The sequence below is a fragment of the Cricetulus griseus genome, chromosome 4, assembly GCF_003668045.3.
Source record: "Cricetulus griseus strain 17A/GY chromosome 4, alternate assembly CriGri-PICRH-1.0, whole genome shotgun sequence".
NCBI lineage: Eukaryota > Metazoa > Chordata > Mammalia > Rodentia > Cricetidae > Cricetulus > Cricetulus griseus.
The window spans coordinates 212,225,414-212,247,258 of NC_048597.1; the positions used below are offsets into that span (position 1 = coordinate 212,225,414).

Genomic DNA, 21,845 nt, shown 5'->3' on the forward strand with positions numbered 1-21,845 from the left:
TACAAGGTTAGTCTGAAATGGAACAATTATCATGTGAATAAACTAAATTGTTGATTGTTGATTGATTTTAGCGCAGTTGCTGAGGGCTTGGCTTTACCATCCAAATATGCACGGCAACCTAAAATAAGGACCGAGAGAAGGAAAAAAACTACAGAACAAACAAGATGTTGATTAACACATCATCCTTTCCATCCCAAATAAAGATTTCCATTTTTTCTCACTCATATAATTATAATTCAAAAGCTCAAAAAAGAACCCTGTAGAAAATATCAATTAATGGTTTTCTGTGTATAAATTTTAATTGGTCTCTGATTAATGTTCTGGAAACATGTGGATTGGTCCCAGCAAAATGGTCTCTCCTGGTTGCTAAATTTCGGGTATTACAAACCTAAAATACAAAAGAGGAGATGAGGCTATAACTCAGCAAGGTGCCTTTGGTGTAAGCAACAGGAAGGACCTGCTCAGCCCCTCAGAACCTACATAAAAAGCCAAGTGTGGCAGAGTGAAAGAACTTCCCAGTCAAGGAACAAAATCTCTCTGGCATGAGTGGAGACCTGCGGGTTCAGTTGGGCTGTTCCCTTCACCTGACCCAGAGAACACCCTTAGGAAAGCAGGCTCACCTTCATCTATGCCAAAGAGGGAGGCAGAATAATTAGTCCTTCAATGAGATACTATCCTTTTCCTCCACAGAATCCTCACCCCTAGTGCTGTAGCCTACTGGGCCTCAGGACTTCAGCAATGCAGCCAACATGTAGCTTGTAAGCCTGCTGCTCTTCTGAATCCTTCAGAAAAGCACAGCTTCTCTTTTTCTTCTTCTATCTCTTTTCCAAGCCTGCTTTCTTTAACACTTCAGCCTTTCCCCCAACATTGTAGACTTCCTTCCTCTTTCTCTAAAGCCTCCCTCTCAGGCAGTCACTTATGACCTCCACGCCAGCTTAAATGGCATAGTCTTTTTTCCTTTTCTCCTCTATTTCCTTTCTCCAACTAGCAGCTGAAGTTTAGCTAGCCTGCCCTGGGACTTTTCTTTTATTATTATTTTTAAATTTGTATTGTTTTGTGTGTATAGATATTTGCTTGCATGTATATGTGCGGGCCTTGTGCATGGTGCATGCCTTGACAATAGAGGCCAGAAGTGGGTGTTAGAAGTGGGTTTGTAACTGGAGTTACAGACTGTTGTGAGCTATCATGTGGGTGCTAGGAATTGAACCCAGGTCCTCTGCAAGAGCAGCCAGCGCTCTTAACAGCTGAGCCATCTCTTCGGCCCCAGGCTTTTTCTTTTAAACTTCAATAAAATTATCCTCGGGCTTCCATCTGTGTCTATTCTTAAATTCTTTTAATGAGACTAAGAACCCTAAGAGGGAACCCTGACTTCTGCTTTATCATCAGCATGTGCCTGCAACCGCAGTGCTAGCAGAGATGGGGACAAGTGGGCCTTGCTGACCAGCCAGTCTAGCCAAACTGGTGAGCTCTGGGTTCTGTGAGAGACCTGGTCTCAAAAAATAACGTGAAAAGTGATTGGGAAAGATGTAGAATATTATTTTAAATAGGCAAAGATGTGTTCCATTTGTTGATGCTGCACAACATTAACTGTGTAAAGGTGTGCTACTTTTGCTTATGCAGCATTTGTTTAGCAATGTAAAGATGTTTGTTTAATTATATAAAGATGCGTTGCATTTGTTTCAACCCACCTGTCTAAGGCACCTGACCGGTCTAATAAAGCGCTGAACGGCCAGTAGCTAGGCAGAGAAAGGACAGGCAGGAATGCCAGGCAGAGAGACTAAATAGGAGGAGAAATGTAGGCTAGAGAGGAGTGAGAGAAGAAAGAGGGGGAGAGAATGAGGCAGACAGAGACGCTTGGGGCAAGAAGCCAGGCAGCCGCTGTCACCAGCCATAGAGAAGCAGTGAAGGTAAGATATACAAAAGTAAGAAAGGTAATAAGCCCCAAAGCAAAAGGCAGATAAGAGAAACAGGTTAGTTTAAGTTAAAAGAGGCAGCCAGAAATGTGCCTAAGCTAGGCGAGCATTCAAAGCTAATAAGTCTCTGTGTCATGATTTGGGAACTGGTTAGTGGCCCAAAAGGAAAAGCCTGGGACAGAATTATACCCAGTGCCAACCTGTGACCTCACACACAGGTACACATGTGAATGTGCACTTTTGATATGTCCACAAATAAACACATAAAAGCAAACAGAATTCAATAGAAATAAATCTAATAATTGGGACATTGGGTGATTGTCACCATTCTGCTTGCTCAACTTCCTCCTGGAGCTTCAACTCTGAGACAGTTTCTTCTTAGCTACTTCTATCTTAGCTAACTTTGCTAAGTTTGCTAAGGTGCTGCATTTGGGCTTAGAGTTGTGAGGCAATTGCCAGAGTCAGCACGTTCTTCCAGTATTTGTCAGAGACCATCTTTAAATCTACACATTATGTAGCTGTACCCCCACTCAACCGTCCTATGCCAGCAAGACCTTTGATGTCCTTATTTTATTTTTTTAAAGATTTTATTTATTTATTTATTTATTTATTTATTTATTATGTATACAGTATTCTGCCCACATGCCAGCAGAGGGCACCAGATCTCATTCAAGGTGGTTGTGAGCCACCATGTGGTTGCCGGAAATTGAACTCAGGACCTCTGGAAGAGCAGTCAGTGCTCTTAACTGCTGAGCCATTTCTCCAGCCCTGATGTCTTTCTTGATACAGCCAAGATCACTGCTTCATAGAAGCATCATAAAGTGCATTCCAAATAGTTCTGTGGCAGCCACTCTGCTGACCTGATACCTGACCCTTGCTAATATCAAAGCAAGACTGGTAAGGTTCTAGAATGTTCTGATGTGGCCTGCCTTTCTTTGTCAGTTAAGCAGCCACAGTTCTGGTTTTAGAATTCTCTCTTGGGAGCACTTCCAAATCCCCTGAGAGCAAGTGCAATATTTTTCTTTTGACCTAGAAAAAGGAAACTATAATAGGTTTCCTGCTGAGTTAACTCTCTAAAAAAGAACTGTTGGGTAAATTTAGCTGTTTAACAACATCTCTATTTCCATTTTCATTAAGAAAAACTGTGGTAAGATGAAAAACAAAAAACAACCTCAGTTTGACCTTGTTCATGAATGGAGTAGCTGAAACCCCTCTCTAGCCTTGGGTCACAGGGGTAACTTTGTAGGGACCCTAGACACCAACCTAACCATTCATTCTTTCCACACACCGAGGGCTTAGGCACTGTCTCTCATGGCTGAGTTTATTCAAATGGGCTCAGAGTAGAAGTCCCATAGTAACTCATGCAGATTATCTGCATACATGGACATTGGCTCAAATGTTTTAAAAGTAGACACTTAATTTAATAAATTGGCCAAAGAAGATGCCAATATGGGCATTGCACTTTATTCTGTGAGAATCTAATTGGAAGGTTTTAATGTTCTGTAGAAGGGAGTGATGGGATCAAAACACAGGCAGCTGTGCTAAACTGAGATCATTGACTTAAATACAGCGGATGTACTTTGAACACTGTTTGCTCTGAGTCTTACTTCTTGATCAATTTTCAGACATCCTGAAAGAATTTTAGATCCCCCATCTTCTGTTATTCCCCCAGCTTCCGCCTAGCTGAGATACCTTGTCACTAATTGGCAGCTGTTTGAACTGTAAGAAATGGGTCTGGGGTCTCATGAAAATGGCTATACGATCCAAAGTATTTCAACAAGGCAAAAAGTTTTACTCCTGCAGAAGGAGGCATACCTATGTCAAATCAAACAGGCAGGTCAAATTGGGTTTCTATCCCGATGCAAAGGGTTCCTCCACCTCTCTCTGAATGGTCAGAGCTCCACCTCGAATTCTTCCAAGGCTGGCCCACTTAAAGCAGTACAGTTGATAAGCAGAGTGCAATTTTGAGCCTGGGGTGCAACTTTGAGCATATATATTTTGATTTCAAGAAATGCTGACCCTGGAGGAATTTGAATTTCTGCCAAGTGGCTTCTTTGCCTTTTCGTTTTTTCAATATGGAGTTTGTCTCATTTAACCCTTCGACAGAAAACACATTTCAACTTTTTTACATTTCCCACATTACCCAACTCATCATAAGATATATCTAGATAGTGACAGGCTTGCACACGGTTCACAGAAAGCGACTTGCTCCGCAAAGGTCAGTGGGGCTGGGCCATCACTCACGCCCCGTGGTAATTAAGAGTGTAGGTAGCCTGTGTGCACGGCCGTTGCTTCATCAATTCAGCTAGACACTTGGGCAGACAGAACAGAGCAGAGGGAGACTCGGGATGCAGCACCGGCTCGCTTCTGATTTAAAAGCGCCGTGCCTCTGACAGCTCTGCGCAGAGCTTTTTATTGCTTTGTTTACCTTGTTCTAAAATTAAATGACAATTCATTTTTCACAAATAAGCTGAAGACTCTTTGCAGCAAATATTTTCTTTTCCTTGAAGTAAATTTAAAAGAGGCTCGGGGATGCATTTCTATTTTCTTCTTAAACAGCAAGAGGACAATCCCTCCTAAAGCTTTGCATTCCGACTTCCGGTATGGAAGACCTGCAAAATGAGGTCCAGACAGTGGGCAAATGGCAAACTTCCGGAAGACCTCGTTTGTTCTTCTTTATGAACAGTTTTTCATGTACTACATTGTGGTAGCCTGTTGCATTAGTTATTTTTGTTGATGCTGAGTGGTCGTGTTTTTGTAATTGTTATTGAAAAAGGATCTCACTCTGTAGTCTAATCTATCCTGGAACTCACTATGTTGGCCAGACTGACCTCAGATCATAGGGATCCTCCTGCCTCTGCCTGCTGATCACTGGGAATACAGTGTGAGTCACCATACTTGGTAAAATCATTGTTTTAGAGTGGAAAGACGTGTTAGCGCTTGGACTAATGGGCTGAGTGCTGGAGTGTATATTTGAAGCTAAAAGTAGGCCTAGCATGTGACTCAGCAATACCACTCCTTAGCATATGCCTGACAGACTCAACACCGTACTCCACAGATCCTTATCAGCCATGTTCATTGCTGCTCTATTCAAATAGTTATGAATTGGAAATGACCTAAATGTCCTTCAACTGGTAAAATGTGTTTAGAATTTGTATCCAAACTGCCCTTATTTAGTGGGGAGCTAGGATATAGCCAGAGGAGACAGCAAGTGTTTCAATGTTATGATCTAAACCTACATAATAGTTTTTAGGAAATAACTTGTTTGTGAGGAAACACTGACGCTTTTCAGACCTTGGTACTGACACCCCAAACGCTAAGCAAACTAATCTTTAAATCTTTCAAGTACACAATGAATCCATGATGTCATAATTCAAAAGATATAACTTCATATGAGTACAATGTTTTATATGTGTGATGAATATTTGTGGGTTTTGGTGTAACTACCAACAGAGGGAGCATTCATGGTAAAGCTTCAAAGAGCATAAGTGATGGCTAATCTTGGCCGTCCACTTGACATATCCGGGAGGAAGAAACCTCAATGGAAGAATTGCCTCCATCAGACTGGTCTGTGAGCATGTCTGTGGGGCATTTTCTTCGTTTATGTAGAAGCGTTCAGTCCTCTGTAGGTCATGCCAAGCTTAGGCAAGTGGGCCTGAGCTGTATATAGGAAAAGTGAGCAAGCCAGAGAGAGAGAGAGCAAGCTAGTAAGCTGCATTCTTTGTGGTCCCTGCTTCAGCTCCTGCCTCCAGGTTCCTTCCTTGAATTTCTGCCCTGGCTTCCCTTGATGATGGACTATCAGCTATAAGCTGGAATAAACCCTTTTCTCACCAGGATGCTTTTGGTCATGGTGTTTATCACAGTGGCAAGAAGTAAGCAGGGGAGAGCACAGTGTGTCTTCAGAGTGCCAGGAGAGCACAGTGTGTCTTCAGAATACGTCTTCTTCTTTGAGACTCTCCTTCCTTCTTTACTCTTCCAAGACTGTTACAGATAATGGCAGCTAAATCTGGTTTTGGTGATACAACTTGTGTCATTGGGAATTGTTTTTCTTAAATATAATAACTTTGCTATAAAAATGAAACGATATGTGCATATCTACTACATGTTTATCTCCTACAAATATGTAAAGGGAAAGGAGAGGGCTTGCCTAGCATATAATATGTATTCCAGAATAACTTACAGGCAGAGCAGTTCCCATTTAATTATACTCTCACTCAGGCATCTCGTAAATTTTTAATACTGATCTGTATTTCAGACAGAGAAACAAGCTGAGGACAAACATTAGACTCATGAATATACAGCAATTGCTGAGCAGATCAAACACAAAAGCCCTCACTCTTCCATCCTTGTGAATGATGTTATGCCTCACCTGTCTGTGCGACCTTCCCCGTCTCTGAGTTTTTACAACTGTACACTAATAAACATCTTCATATCACTAACAAGAAATTTTACTAGGTCTACTAACAACATTAAAAGTCACATGTAAACATTCTCACCAAAAACTGAGTGATAATGGTGTGAAATAAGTGGCTAATACCCTTCAGATGTTCCTGGGAGAGATTCAAAAGGAGTAAAGTAAGGCCCCTAAAAATAAGTAATGCCTAAGTGAAGAGTACATATGAATGAACCACTCTGGATGAGGAAAGTAAGGCTGATAAATCTATTTTAAAAGTTCAATTTGGGGCTAGAGATGGCTCATCAGCTAATAGAACTGATAGTTATTCCAGAAGACAAGATTTGATTGCCAGCACCCACATGGCAGCTTACAATCATCTGTAACTCCAGTTCCAGGGGCCCCAATACCCATGGCAAAACACTAATGCATATAAAAAAAAACAAAAGAGTTCCAATTTGATAATAGATTTAAAAATGGGGTACATATCTAAACAGAGAAATCTCAACAGGAGAATCTCAAATGGCCAAAAGACATTTAAGGAATTGCTCAACATCCTTCGTTATCAGGGAAATGCAAATCAAAAAGACTCTGAATGGCTAAGATCAAAAACATGGATGACAGCTTATGCTGGAGAGAATGTGGAGTAAGGGGAACACTCCTCCACTGCTGGTGGAAATGCAAACTTGTACAGCTGCTCTGGAAATCAGTATGGTGGTTTCCCCAATAATCAGGAATCAACCAACCTCAAGACCCAGCAATACCACTCTTGGGCATATACCCAAAGGATACTCAATCATACCACAAGGACACTTGGTCAACTATGTTCATAGCAACATTATTCATAATAGCCAGAACCTGGAAACAACCTAAATTCCCCTCAACCAAAGAATGGATAAATAAAATGTGGTACATTTACACAGTGGAATATTACTTAGCTGTAAAAAAAAAATGACATCATGAAATTTGCAGGCAAATGGATGGAACTAGGAAAAAAAAATCATCCTGAGTGAGGTAACCCAGACCCAAAAAGACAAATATAGTATTATTCACTCATAAGTGGATATTAGATGTCAAGCAAAGGATAACCAGGCTACAATCCACAGCCACAAAGAAGCTAGGTGACAAGGAGAACCCAAGAGGGATGCATGGGTCACCCTGGGAAAGGGAAATAGATAAGATCTCCTGGGTAAGGGGGGAGGCAGGGAGGGTGTAGAGAGGAGGAAATGGAGGATGAGAACATGAGGGAACTGGATGGTTGGGTTGGGGGAGGAATGGAGGGGGAGAGAAATGAAAGAGATATCTTAATAAAGGGAGCCATTATGGAGTTAGGGAAAAACCTGGTGCTAGGGAAATTCCCAGGAATCCATAAGGATGACCCCAGCTAAGACTCCTAGCAATAGTGGAGAGGGTGCCTGAACTGGCCTTCTCCTGTAATAAGATTAGTGACTACCCTAATTTTCATCATAGAACCTTCCTGCAGTAATTGATAGAAGCAAATGCAGAGATCCACAGCCAAGCACTAAGCCAAGCTCCTAGTGTCCAGTGGAAGAAAGGGAGGAGGGATTATATGAGCAAGGGGGGATCAAGATCATTACAGGGAAACCCACAGAAACAGCTTATCTGAGCTAGTAGAAGTTCACAGACCCTGGACTGACAACTAGGGAGCCTGCATGGGACCAACTAGGTCCTCTGAATGTGGGCGAAAGTTGTATGGCTTTGAGCTGTTTGGGGGTCCCCTGGCAGTGGGACCAGGATTTATCTGGGGTGCATGAGCTGGCTTTCTGGAGCTCATTCCCTATGGCTGGATGCCTTGCTCAGCCTTGATGCAGCAGGGAGGGGCTTGGACCTGCCTCAACTTGATTTGTCAGACTTTGTTGACTCCCATGGGAGGCCTTACCCTCTCTGAGGAGTAGATGGGGAGAGGGTGGGAGGTGAGATGCAGGAGGAGGGGAGGGAGGGAAGGGGAACTGTAGTTGTTATGTAAAATGAATAAAAGGATCTTTTTTTAAAAAAAGTAAAAGTAAAAAAATTGATAATAGAAGGAATACTAAGTGATATTACAAAAAAAATACCTTTTTAAACAGGTTAAGAAAGGTAACACTTGATGACAGGACAAGATGAGCTAAGCATTATAATAGTGCTCCAGGGAATTTATTTTATTAATTAATTCACTAATTGGTGCTGGGGATTAAGCACAGTGCTTTGCATATGCTAAGCACATATTTTACTATCCAGCTACATCCTTCATCCAAGCTGGAGGGTGTCTCAATGATTAAATTCTTCTCTGGAATGCATTTGAGAACATGATGACTATCAAGAGACTCAAGACAGTTCATACCATTTGGCCCAGTAATTCATCTTGGAGAAATCAGTCCAAGAGGCACATCCATATGCAAAAAAGTATATATATATTTTTTTGCAAATACTATTGGGAGAGAACAAATTAAATATTACAAAACAAAGGAAGGCTTAAATACATAATGCCTTATCTGTGCCACAGAAAGTCAAAACACCCTGCAATGTTACTAAGGACATATTTTCAATGATGTGTGAAGAAGGTGATGAAATAGCCTCAGAGGTAGAAGCAAGTGTCAAAGCTCTATAAACAGCATGAGCTCAAGTTTGTTAATATTAAGATACTCCTTAGACCTAAACAAACAAATGAAAAATAACCATAAATCCTTTAAAAGAAAACAGAGAAAATGTTTCCATAGTGTTATGTGGACCTTATAAGAAAAATGTAGACCAAGATAACCAAGAAGAAAACTTTTGAAAAACTAGACTTCATCAAAATTGAAAACTCATACTCATCAGAAAAAGAATAATCAGGAGGGCTTAACTAAAACAAAGGGAATGTGAAAAAATAAGAAAACCTATTGTCATCTAACCCAATTAAAAACATATTAAAGGGCTGGAGAGGTGGCTCAGCAGTTAAGAGCACTGGCTGCTATTCCAGAGGTCCTGGGTTCAATTCCCAGCAACCACACATGACAGCTCACAACTGTCTGTAATTCCAGTTCCAGAGATCTGACACCCTCACATAAAAATAAACAAGTCTTAAAAAAAGAAAATATTTAAAAAAATAGTTCAGAGAAAAATAACCTTTGTAGTGACATAATGCTGTCCCTGGAAGCAGTGAGACACTAAACAAAGACCCCAGTCCCTAGTGTACACTGCCTTCTTAGGAGCTGTTGGCCAAAGACCTGATATTAGTTACATTTCTGTTATTATGGGAAAATAACAAAACCAAGAGCAAGTTATAGAATAAAGAGTTGATTTGTGCTCACAGTTCCAGAAGTGTGGTGGTATGGATGAGAGAGACCTCCATAGTGATAAATCCCCACCACCACGTGGGAGCCCAAAATAACACACAGAGTCTTATATTAATTACAATGCTGCTGGCCAATGACTAGGATTTTTTATCTGCTATCTCTGTCTTAAGTATCAACCATAATTATTAATCTATATATTTTATAAAGACTTATCTGATCGAGGATGCTGGTGGCATGCATCCTCTCTTGTCGGGCTCACATGGCAGCTCCCAGAGAAGCAAGGAGGAGGAAGAGAAGAGAGTGATTTCCTGCTTGTCCCTGGTTATATTCTGAGTCTGCCTGTTATGTCACTTCCTGCCTGGATCACAAGACTTCTCTTTACTACATTTCCCAGAATTCTCCTTGACTCCTAGTTCCACATAACTTGCTTCCCTATTGGCCAACAGGACTTTATTTATCAACCAATAAGACAAGCATATGCACAGAAGGACTTTCCCCATCAGACCTCCACATGCTCTTACATTTGAATGCTTCATCCCTAGTTAGGAGAATTATTTGAGAAGGATTAGGAGGTGTGGCTTTGTTGAAGTAGGTGTGACCTTGTTGGAGGAGGTGTGTCACTGGGGGTGAGCTTTGAGGTTTAAAAAGCCCATGCTAGGCCAGTCTCTTCCCCCCCCCCATCTGCCTGCAACTTGTAGATCAAATGAGAGCTTTCCATCACCATTTCAGCACTATGCCTACCTACCTGCCTGCTGCCATGCTCCCTGCCATGATGATCATGGATTAACCCTCTGAAACTGTAAGCAAGTTCCTAAATTAAATGTTTTCTTTTAAAAGTTGCCTTGGTCCTGGTGTCTCCTCACAGCAATACAACAGTTTCTAAGACAATAAGTGTAGTCCAAAATGGTGAAGCAGGCATTGCAGCAGGCAACTGGAGCAGCAAGCTGGGTGATCGTATCTTCAACCACAAATACAAAGTAGAGATATCAAACTGGACATGGGTGAGGCTATATGGTAAGAATATAAACTCTCAAGGCCCAACCCCAGTGGCATACTTCCTCCAGCAAGGTTCCAACTCCTAAAGGCTCCGTAACCAATCAGTACCACAAAGTGGGAACCATGTGTTCAGTACCTGAGTATGAGGAACAGTTCTCATTCAAATCACCACAGGCCTCCAAAAAAACCCAACAAAACCAAAAACAAAAAAAACCAAAAAACAAAAAACAGGCTCTTGCCTTTTCACTTGGTTACCCAATAAGAACTAAATTATAATTATAAGAACTCCATTACTGATGATGCTATGTACCTTGTTTGCAAGACATGAATAAATCAATAAGCTGGAAACCTCATCCTAATGGCTAGCTTTCAAAATGTGAAAGATGTTATGCAGACTTCTGGGAAGACATTAATGATCTAATGAAAAATTAACTCTACAAACTACGATATCAACATGCCAGACAAGTTGTGCTAACATGTACAATAGAGGCATCACTGTTATGGAGGTAACCAGCCATTTTATGGCCGGATTTTCGACCTGCTCCACAGAGGAATCTATCCCTAATAGTATAAACCTTGTCAAAAACCCATGCCTCAATAGGTCATGGGTCCTGGGGATATTTTCTATTGCCATTTAGCTAAATAGTTATACTAGCAAACTGCCTTCTAAACATCCTTATACCCTTCGACAAAAGTTACTCTCAAGTCCAATGAGGGAAGCCTCTCTTTGCAGTGAACAGTGGTAAATGCAGAGTTCACAGCTGCCCAATACTGAGAATAAGTGAAAGAAGAGAGCTCAGCCCTAAACTAGTCATTTACACCATCCTCTGGAAGACTCTGGGAACATTACAGAAGAGTGACAAAACAGGATATAAGAGCCAGAAGACAAGGAGAAGGACAATGAAACACCACTCTCTTGACAAAACACAATCAATGTAATCATGAACTCATGTCAGCTAAGGTTACTTGAAAGAGACAGACCCTTTTAACAGTCAATCATGGACAAGAGGGAGGCTCATGAGACCATACCCCTTACTGCGAAACTATAGGTGACTAATAGACTTTAGGTGAGAGGGAACCACTGTCTTCAGTTGTGTACCCACTGGTGAACCTGCCAGGCTTCAATGAAAAGTTCCAATCCCATGTCCATACAGTCTTGGTCAAACCCAGGGCGGGACATGAACCAAACAAAAAGACATGAATTTTGGGAAGACAATGGGGAGTGACTATATGAGATAGGAGGGAGATAACATGGGATAGGAGTAACAGCATTATATACATGTATGAGAGTTTCCAAAAGCAAATTCAATTAATTTTTTAAAAGAAAAGGAATAGACATGCCACAGAAATACAGAAAGTATCCTAAGCCATGAGTGTGACAAAGGATTTATATCCAGACATGCAATGAATTGCAACAAGTTATTAATAACAATCAATTGAAAATAGGCAAAAATACTGAAGACATTTCACAAAGGAAAATAAACAAATGACTAATGTGCAAATTCAAAGGTAAAATTAAAATATTATCTCCATCATTAGTACATATTAAGAAACTATAAGCTAAAGTCCCTATGAGGCATCACTATACAGTCCATGGCTAAAACATACATGGCCTCTTTGATCCAACAATTTCATCATGGCTAGACATTTATCCAAGAGAAATTCAAACTTCTGTCTACTAAAAGAATTATAGTATAATCTATAGGGCCTCTGGTAGTGGATGAGTATTTATCCCTAGTATACAAATGGCCTTTGGGCGCCTACTCCACATAGAGAGATACTCTCTCAGCCTAGACACACAGGGGAGAACCTAGGTCCTGCTCCAAATGATATGACAGACTTTGTAGATTCCCCCCTTGGAAGGCCTCACCCTCCCTGGGGAGCGAAAAGGGGATGATGGGATAGGGGGCCAGTGGGGGGTAAGGGAGGAGGGGGAGAGAGAACTGGGATTGACATATAAAACAAGTTGTTTCTAATTTAAATAAAAACTTCACAAAAAAAGAATTATAATAATACTCAAAATAGTTTTACTCACAATAACCAAAAGCTGAACCCACATGTGCCTACAACTCATGTGAGAACAAATAAATTACGATACATTCATGTAATTGAAAGCTATGGGTCACTAAAAAGTAATGAACTGTTTACTACATAACAACATAGTCTTAGAGGCATGACATGGAGTAAAAGAAACAACAAAAGTAACACACTAAATTATGTCATTTCCATAAATTTTTAAAAGAGACAACACTAATATAAGGTGTGATGGTTAGTGTTAATTGCCAAGTTGGCAGAATCTAGAGTCACTTAAGAGAGATGTGTCTCTGGGTATGCCTACTGAGGATTATCTTGATTATATTAGTTGATGTAGGAAGATCCATCTTACGGGCAAGATTGTTCCCTGAGCAGGGGATCCTGTTGCCTGAGCTGTACTAGCCTGCATACATCACCTTCTGCCTCTTGACTGGGGATGAAATATGTTCAGCTCCCTCAAGCTTCCGCCTGTGTGGCTTCCCCCATAATGGGCTGTAACTTGAGACTGAGAACTAAATGAACCCTTCCTCCCTTAAGTTGCTTTTGTCAGTATTTTATCACAGCAACAAAACAAACAACATACACACAAACAAACAAAAAATTAAAACACTGCCTAGAGAGCAGGAAAAAGAAGATTGTCAGGGTAGATTAAGGTATCCCCTAGGGATTGTCTGGGTGGATTAAGATTCCCTAACAATTTGCTGAGCATGTATTAGTCTTCCAGAACTACTGTAACAAAATACCGTAGACAGGTAGCTTAAAGAACATCAATTTATTTCTTGAGTTTTAGAGGTTGAGAAGTCTAGGCTAAGGGTGGTGCTTCCAGCTCTCTCCCTGCAGCCCTAAAGGTCAAAAGTCAATCCTTATGACTTTTGTCATCTCCTTACAGTCTCTGGCACAAATAGAGTCAGCCTAGGAATTAAGGCTTCAGTAGTAAATCTGGAGTTGACACAATTTAGTCTTTAACAGCATGGATATACAAATAGATCCATTTGTCACAATTGTACAGTTAAGATTTGTTTTTCAATGTTTATAAATTTTATCTTAAAATGTTTGTAAAAAAAAAAAAGGGGGGGCTGGAGAGATGGTTCAGTGGTTAAGAGTCCTGGCTGTTCTTTCAGAGGTCCTGAGTTTAATTCCCAGCAACCGCGTGGTGGCTCACAACCATCTATAATGAGATCTGGTGCCCTCTTCTGGCCTGCAGGCAGAACACTGCTTACATAATAAATAAATCTTTTTTTAAAAAAATTGTAAAAATAACTATTGAGGATTAGTGATTGGGTTTGAGATCATATAAAATAATTATTAATTTAAATAAAATTCAAATAGTGGATGGGTGTTTTTAGGTTGGATGATGTGGATGATTGGGGGGGTTCATTATGATACCTACTGTGTCTATATAAGTCATTCTATTTACTTTACATATGTTTGAGACTGGTTTAAAAGAAAAGGTTTAATAATAAAAGAAAAATGTCACTCATGGTAAACAATGCTTTCTTGGTAGAGATGAAAATTCTGTGGCATTCTCCTGAATTAAGATCAACCTCAGTGCTGTCTGTAGTGAACTCGGCTTATGTATTGATTGCTTTTCTATTGCTGTTTCAAAACCATGACCAAGGCAACTTATAGAAGAGTCTATTTGTGTTCCCAGTTTCAGAGAGTTAGAGTCCATGATGGTGGGATGCAAACATGGCAGCAGGAGCATGAAGCTGAGGCTCACATCTTGAACCACAAACACAAAGCAGAGACAATGAACTCAAAACAATGAGTCTTTAACCTCTCAAAGCCCACCTCCAGTGACATAGTTCCTCCAACAAGGCTATGCCTCTTAAGCCTCCCCAACAGTTCCACACCTGGGAACCAAGCATTCAAATGCCCAAGGCAGTAGAGGTCATCACATTTAATCCACAGCTCACTTCTCAGGAGTGGATCCATCATACAGAGGTATTATAACCATTTGTAAGTTATAAATTCAGGTTCCCTTTCTTTTGATACAGCTGCTTGTCAATACTTTTTACTCTTATAATTTAGCTTTTACCTGTGGAGGTAAGACTCTGTGGGCCAAGGTAGCAGTCATCTTTCAGCAGAATTTTTTTAATGGAAATCTTTTGATTCAGTGGGGTTTCTGAAAGATTAATATGCCTAGGAAAATAAATGACAATGTGGAGAATGTTATGAAATGAAAAGACTATTTCAATGAATTAAATTAAAATTCTAGTACAATGAGCAAATATAACTAAATGAGTAAATTCAATATATGAATTCAATAGAGTATTCTAAAGACAAATAAAATAAATATTGCCAGAAGCAAAGAGATTCCATCATAAGATATTCAGACTGTAGAATAATCTTAAAATTCTTACAGAAAACAAGACAAATAAAATAGAGTTTAAAAGGTCACACATATATTTAACCAAAGAACGAAAATAAAATGAGATAGGAAATGTAGCAAAGACAATACATAAAAAGGGGTTGGCTGAGAGTTTGCAAAAATTGTCAAGCTAAAATATCAAACCAAATTCCAAGCAAAATGCCCATAGTCTGAAAGTGAGAGATAACAAAAACATAAAAAAAGCATCCAAGAGAAAAACAGGAAGCATTAGCTTCAGGGACTCAGCAGCAAGACTTACAGATGACTATCAAACAGAAGTGATGAAAGTTATGGGATTGAGACTTAGCCTGTTTAAAATAATAAGGAAGGGAGGAAAAATAGAAATGACTGCCTAGAATCCCACAGTCATCAAAAACATGCTTCAGGAAAAGTGAAATAAAGGGAATTTAAGACCAACAAAAAAAAAATGGATGTGTAGACTTTCACTGAAATGCTACAGGTACACAGATTTTTCAGGAACACAAAAATGACCCCAAATGAAAGCAAGGAAATGTTGCAAGGAAGGAACAGCCACAGAAAGAGGGGTGGGGCATAAATAAGAATGAGTCTTGATTACATAAAGATGATTATAGCATAGGATTTAAGATTGTTATAGAGCTAAGATGTATTACAGCAGAAGCAAACACACACACACAAAGGAAGTGGGGTAAAGGAAGGTTACCTTTTCAAGTTCTAATATTGCTGAGAAGAGCTCAGAAGTTGGTAGCGTATGGTAAACTCAAACAAGCCATGGACACATGATGAGATGCCTGGGGAAAACAAATGGAGAACAGGAGTGTATATGGAGCTTGCTTGCAGAGGTAAAGTGATATTTTAATACTGGTGGCTAATCTAGAGGAACCTAAGGTACTGTGATGGCTAATGTTGTCATCGTGACAGAATTTAAGATCACCTGGGCAATAGACCTCTCAGAATACCTGTGGGGGATTACCCTGATTGCTTCATTTGAGGTGTGAAGGCATGCCCACTCTGGGCAGTCCCATTCCCTCTGTAGGGTTCTGGATTGTAGAGTTAGAGAAAGGAGCTGGGCAGCAGCATACATTCATTGCTCTCTCTCTCAGTTGTGGATACATTGTGTCCAGTTGCTTTAAGCCACAGTCTCCATCCACTTCCTTCCCTGACACAATGGATTGTACCCTGAACTGTAAATTAAAACCTTGATCCTATAAATTGCCTCTTGTCAAAGTACGTTATCACAACACCAAGAAATTAAACTAAGACCGAAGTCTTCCATTTACTAACTTTTTAAAATTTTCTCTTTAAACAGAAGCAGAACTCTAGAATTTGCTAGATGTATGAGGAAAGGAAGAGAGAGAGAGAGAAAGTGGTGAGTGCTGATAACAAATATTCGGATATATTAACATATCAACTTCTATAAACATTGTATTGAAATCCATGAAGCCACAAAAGAGAAATTATCCAAGTTATAACTTTCTGATAGAGCTCATAACATGTGGGACATATTTCTAAGAAAAGAAAAGGAATTTCAGAAACATGGCCAGTTCTGGGAAAGCCAGTTTTCTCCTAAAAGCCAAAACCTTCAGAATAATGTAATGTTGTCAGGAGCACAAAATGACTTTTCCAGCAGTGATGGGAAGCCTGAAGTTTTATTTTGTAAGGTAAAGATGGATCTAATTTCCTCAAAGGATTTTATTTCTAAGCCAAGCAAAGAGGACTTGATAATGTGGTTCTCTGTCCTCTGAGGCCTCGCTGGCGCAATGCTCCACGAAACTGCATGAGAATTAAAATTGTTTATGCATTAGTAATTGAATCTCCTGGTATAGAGTTCAAAGGCAAGGTTCTCCTTCAATAGATTATCAAAATCTGTTACAGAGGGTTATATTTCCTCCTCCCATGACATGACTGGAAGTAGCTGGCATCACAGATGTTTTACACACTGAAATTTCAAAATAATTGAGAGTTTTCTGATGAAGGGCCACTAGTATACTTTTAGAGAAAGCATAGCCAGGGAAGGTGGTTCTCCTCTATACTCCCAGAATCGAGACAGCTGAGGCAAGAGCATTGCTGCAAGTCTGAAACCAGACAGGGTGAGGTAGTGAGTTCCAGGTCAGTCTGGGCTACAGAGTGAGACCCTGTCTCAACAATCCTTTCAAACAGAAAATGAACAATCCTGAAGTGACAAATGGCATGCCTCTGAAGGAAGAGCAAGGAAAGATTTTAAGTGATCAGAAGTTTCTACTGGGGTAGGTTTGCTCTTGCTTGTTGGTTTTTTGGTTTTGTTTTTGTTTCACTTTTCAATTCTTTGAGAAGTAAAAGCATCCCCCTCCCCCATCCACTGGAGTCTGGCTGACACACACCCCTCCCCATGCACTAGAGTCTGGCTGACACACACCCTCCCCCATCCACTGGAGTCTGGTTGACACCCCCCTCCCCCATCCACTGGAGTCTGGTTGACACCCCCCTCCCCCATCCACTGGAGTCTGGTTGACTATCCTTAAAGAAAACTGATTCTCCCTGCCCTGGAAGCCACAGAAGCCATCAGTCACCAATGGCTTCTCGGTTAAGGGTCTGCTGATAAGGCTTCCCCCTCTCTGCTGGAAGGCTTGTTGCCTTGATCTCTTGCTGTCACTCCCAGCTCCATGAGTTCATGAGCCCAGAAAACACCCTATAGTTTTGCCCCTATCCTCCCTGACCTCTGGCTCTAAAGATCTTTCTGCCCCGTCTTCCACGACCCTAAAGAGAATTTCAAATAATCATGAAGGATGGAAAATAACCAGTGTGAAGTATAGAATAAGGCCAGGGCGAATCTCCAAAACTCATTCCAGTGACCTCATTAATTTGCATAAACTGGCTTGAGTGGGTATTACCAGATCCTACTGATTAGGTCATAAATGGGGACAGGTTACTAATTTGAGGGGCAAGACTATGGCTGCTATTTAAGGGGACATATTAGAAGATCGGTTTTTGCCAAGTATAATGTGAGTGTAGATGGATGTTTTGTGGGAGAAGGCACATGACAAGAAACAAAATAAGAATGAACAGAGGGATGAAGTTGCTGTAGGTGGTTGGATTCAAATACCATCTATACACACTTAGCAGCTGACCTCACAGCTAAAGATAGAACCATGCAAAGCCCAGAGGAGCTGGGAAATGCAAAGGGCACAGTTTGGGGGAGAGTTCAGAGTCCCACTGAGTAGATAAAACTTTAATTATAGGTAATAAAAAGAGATTAAGCAAACTATTCCCTGTGTGTTTTTACAACCTGTAATTTTGTACTATCAATTAATGCTTAAGAATCAAGGTGAAAACCGTGTTCTATTCTGGTTGTTTCCTCCACTGTAGAACACAACCTTTCCCTCCACTTTCAGGGTAGTGTTTGTGGGGGGAGGAGGGAGGGCTGCTTGTTTCGTTTTCTATATAGATTTTTAAGGGTTCCACTTTGTAGCCCAGGCTGGACTTCTCAAGATCTTCCTGCCTCAGCTCCCAGAGTGCTGGGTTCCACCACAGGCACACTTTGCACCGTAACCTGGTTTGCAGTACTTTGTTGTTGTTTGCATGCTTTTGTTTGTATTGGATTAGGTTCGTTAGCCTGTGTATTGGTTACCTTTCTGTTGTTGTTGCTATGACCAAGACACTGAAAGAAGCAACTCATGGAGGAAGGGCTTACTTCGTCCCAGGGTTTCAGATGGAAAACATGGAATCCTGGGAAAGCAGCTGGTCCAAGAAGCAGAAAGCAGATAGGAAGTGGACCCAGGCTGTAAAATCTGAGTCCTCACCAAGTGACCCATTTCCTCCAGCAGGGCTCCATCACCTAAAAGTCTGACAACTTCAGAAACAGCCATTCCACCTAAGGACTGTCCAACCAAACCCATGAGCCATGGAGGAGCAGTTCACACTCATACCACAATAATCAGTTATGTCTAAAAAAGTGTTATTTGGAGGCGACTCAGACACAACCAAAAAAGAAATAGGAGAAAGCATAAAAAAAAAGTGGACAGTACCCTGTGTTCACAGGAATTAATAGTTACAATGTCCATAATGACAAAGGCAATCTGCAAACACTATGTGACCCTATTAACACTCCACTGACTCTTCACACAAGTAGAAGGCAGGGAAAACCCTAAGATCCATGTGTAACCACAGAAGATCCCAAGAGCCAAAACTATCTTAAACAGAAAGACCAAAGCTGGAGGCATCATGCTAATGTATTTCAAAATCTGCCACTAAGCTAGAGTGATAAAGGTAGGATGGTGCTGGCATAAAAATAGGGATGTAGACAAATGGAAAAGAATGGAAAGTCCAGAAATAAACCCATGAGTTTGCAGTCCCGGCTGCTGACAAAGGTGCCAGGAACGCACAGTAGGGAGAAGGCAATCTCTTCCATAACGGGGCTAGGGATACCGGATGTCTACAAGCAGAAGCAATGACATTGGACCCTACCACACCACACGTACAGAAATCAACTGGGAAAGGATAAAGACTCAAATACAAGAACCGAAGCCATACAACAGTGAGGAAATGGGAGGGAAGCTCCTTGATGTTGCTCCGGGCGTTACCTTTTCAGGTAAGGCACAGGCAGCAAAGGCAAAAGTAGACAACGGAGGCTACTGGAGGAGGAGGCTTCTGCAGAGCAAAGGAGACCATCAGGAGAGCAGGAAGAGCCGCTAGGAGAAGAATCCATGGGCAAACTGCGCATCTGAAAGAGGTTGATGTCCTGAATATATATGGAAGCCAACTCAACAGCAAGATAACAAATAGCCTGCTTTTAAAATGGGCAATAAACCTAAGCAGATATTTCTCAGAAGAAGACCTAGAAGTATGTAATAAATGCTCAGTATCACTAATCAATAGGGAAAAACCGGCAGAAAGGCAGTGCAGGAGCATCTCACGCCTGTTAGGCTAACTGCTACTGAGAAGATGACAGACAAGTGCTGGAAGGCTGTGGGGAAAATGAAGTGCTCATGTGCTCCTGGTGGGGATGCAAATTAGTGTTTCTGTCATGGAACACAGTGCTAAGGTTGCTCAAAATACTAAAAATGCAATGGCCGTATGATCCAGCCATCCAACTATTGTGTGTACACCCAAAGGAAATGAAATCAGCATGTCAAAGAGAGAGCTGTGAGCCCATCTCATGACATTAATAACAGCCAAGAAATAGAATCAGCCTGGGTGCCCAGACAGAAGGATGAGTAGCACATGGTCTCACTTACATGTGGGATCTGAAAAATAACTAAAGAAGTCACAAGGCAGAGAGTAGAATGGCCTCAAGACGGTGGAGTTGTGGGCAGGGATTAGAGAGTGACTGGCCAATGGATACCAATTTTCTGCTAAGCTGGAGTAATAAATTCAAGAGACCTATTATGTCACAATGACTATAATTAGCAGTGTGTTATACTCTTGAAAATGCTAAGAAAATAGATTGCAAGTGTTCTCAACATAGAAAATGTGTGAACATATATGTTAATTATATATAGCCATTCCATAGCACACACACACACACACACACACACACACACACACACACACACACACACATATCAAGGTAGCATGTTCAGCAAAATGAATATACACAATTTTTATTTGTCAGTTAAAATTAAGGAAAAAAAGGCAAGCTGGGTGGGAATAGCACACACCTTTAACCTCAGCACTTGGGAGGCAGAGACAGATCTCTGTGAGTTTAAGGCCAGCCTGGTCTACAGAGTAAGTTCCAGAACAGTCAGGGCTACATGGAGAAACCCTGTCTAAAAAAAAAAACTAGAAGGGGGAGGGAAGGAGGGAGGGAGGAAGAAAGGTGTGGCATCTGCTGCCTTTAACCCCAGAATTTAACAGGTCCTTCTCTGCAGAGTGGTCATTCTTGTGTTCAAAACAGAACAGCCAGAACCAGTGAAGAGATGCTATTTTAGGATGCTGTTGTCTAAGTGAGGATGCAGATATTCCAGTGTTCTGTCAAAGGGGCTGAATCTTAGTGGGCTGTCAATCAACACTTCTCTCAGACTTCTGAAGATTCAATACATCTGCCAATGTTGTCTCTTTTTCATTGGGATTCCCTGGCTATGCTACACAGAGAAAAGCTAGAGCTAAATGAAACTGGTCTTGGGGGCGGATGCTTGTTTTTAGTTTTGCTCTGTGCATCTTCAGGGAACAAACTAGAATTAATTCCAAGATCCTGGCTTGGCTGTCTATAACTGCCATTAGGTGAACCATTATTGTTCCCATTTTCAGAGAAAGAAATGGAAAGATGAGAAGCCACATGATACACACAAAGAACTTGCTAGAATCTATGCCCTAGAAACTATAGGACAACCTGTTCCCCATGCTGTCCTCCAGGTCTCCTTCCTGTAGCACACTGGTGGGGTGTGCCCACTCTAACCTGTGGCTGTAGGTGTCCTCAGTTTTTAAATTTTTATTCTGTTCTATTTTAACAAAACAGGGCCATATTTGATACTAGCTGGTCTTGAACTCACTCTCTATATATGAAACTCCTGGGAAGAAGCCATTGCCTAGGCTGATGAGTGGTGAGCTGTCACAACTATGGGGAGTTTGGGATGATCCTATAGCCTAATTACCACTTCTTTTGATAACCCCCAAATATCCTTTCCCCACCCACCTTTGTATCAAACCTAACATTTGAAGACACAGGTAGAAACTTTTGGAAGCTATTAACAAAACCCCATTCCCCAGCCACGGAAGGGCTAAGAATGCGATCTGATTCCATCTGAGTCCTATAGTTGAGACTCTTCAGCCTGACATAACTGCCCACTTCATGCTTTCACCAATGTATTTTTTAAATGCCTCAACTTACAACTTCTTTTTCTGTCACTATAAAAACGCCATGAAAACTATTTCCACACTGGAACAAAGCATTTGGGCAGACCTAAATA

At 41.0% G+C, this 21,845-nt stretch overlaps 1 long non-coding RNA gene across 1 annotated transcript in view; it reads right to left on the reverse strand.

The window, feature by feature from the left end:
• Positions 1-21,845, reverse strand: part of LOC113833589 — a 59,526-nt gene that overhangs the window by 29,407 nt on the left and 8,274 nt on the right. Inside the window, exons 2-3 of the long non-coding RNA XR_003485159.2 lie at positions 15,665-15,752; positions 14,650-14,753 (exon numbers count right to left, since the gene is read on the reverse strand). This is a non-coding gene — a long non-coding RNA (uncharacterized LOC113833589). The remainder of the gene's footprint in view (positions 1-14,649; positions 14,754-15,664; positions 15,753-21,845) is intronic.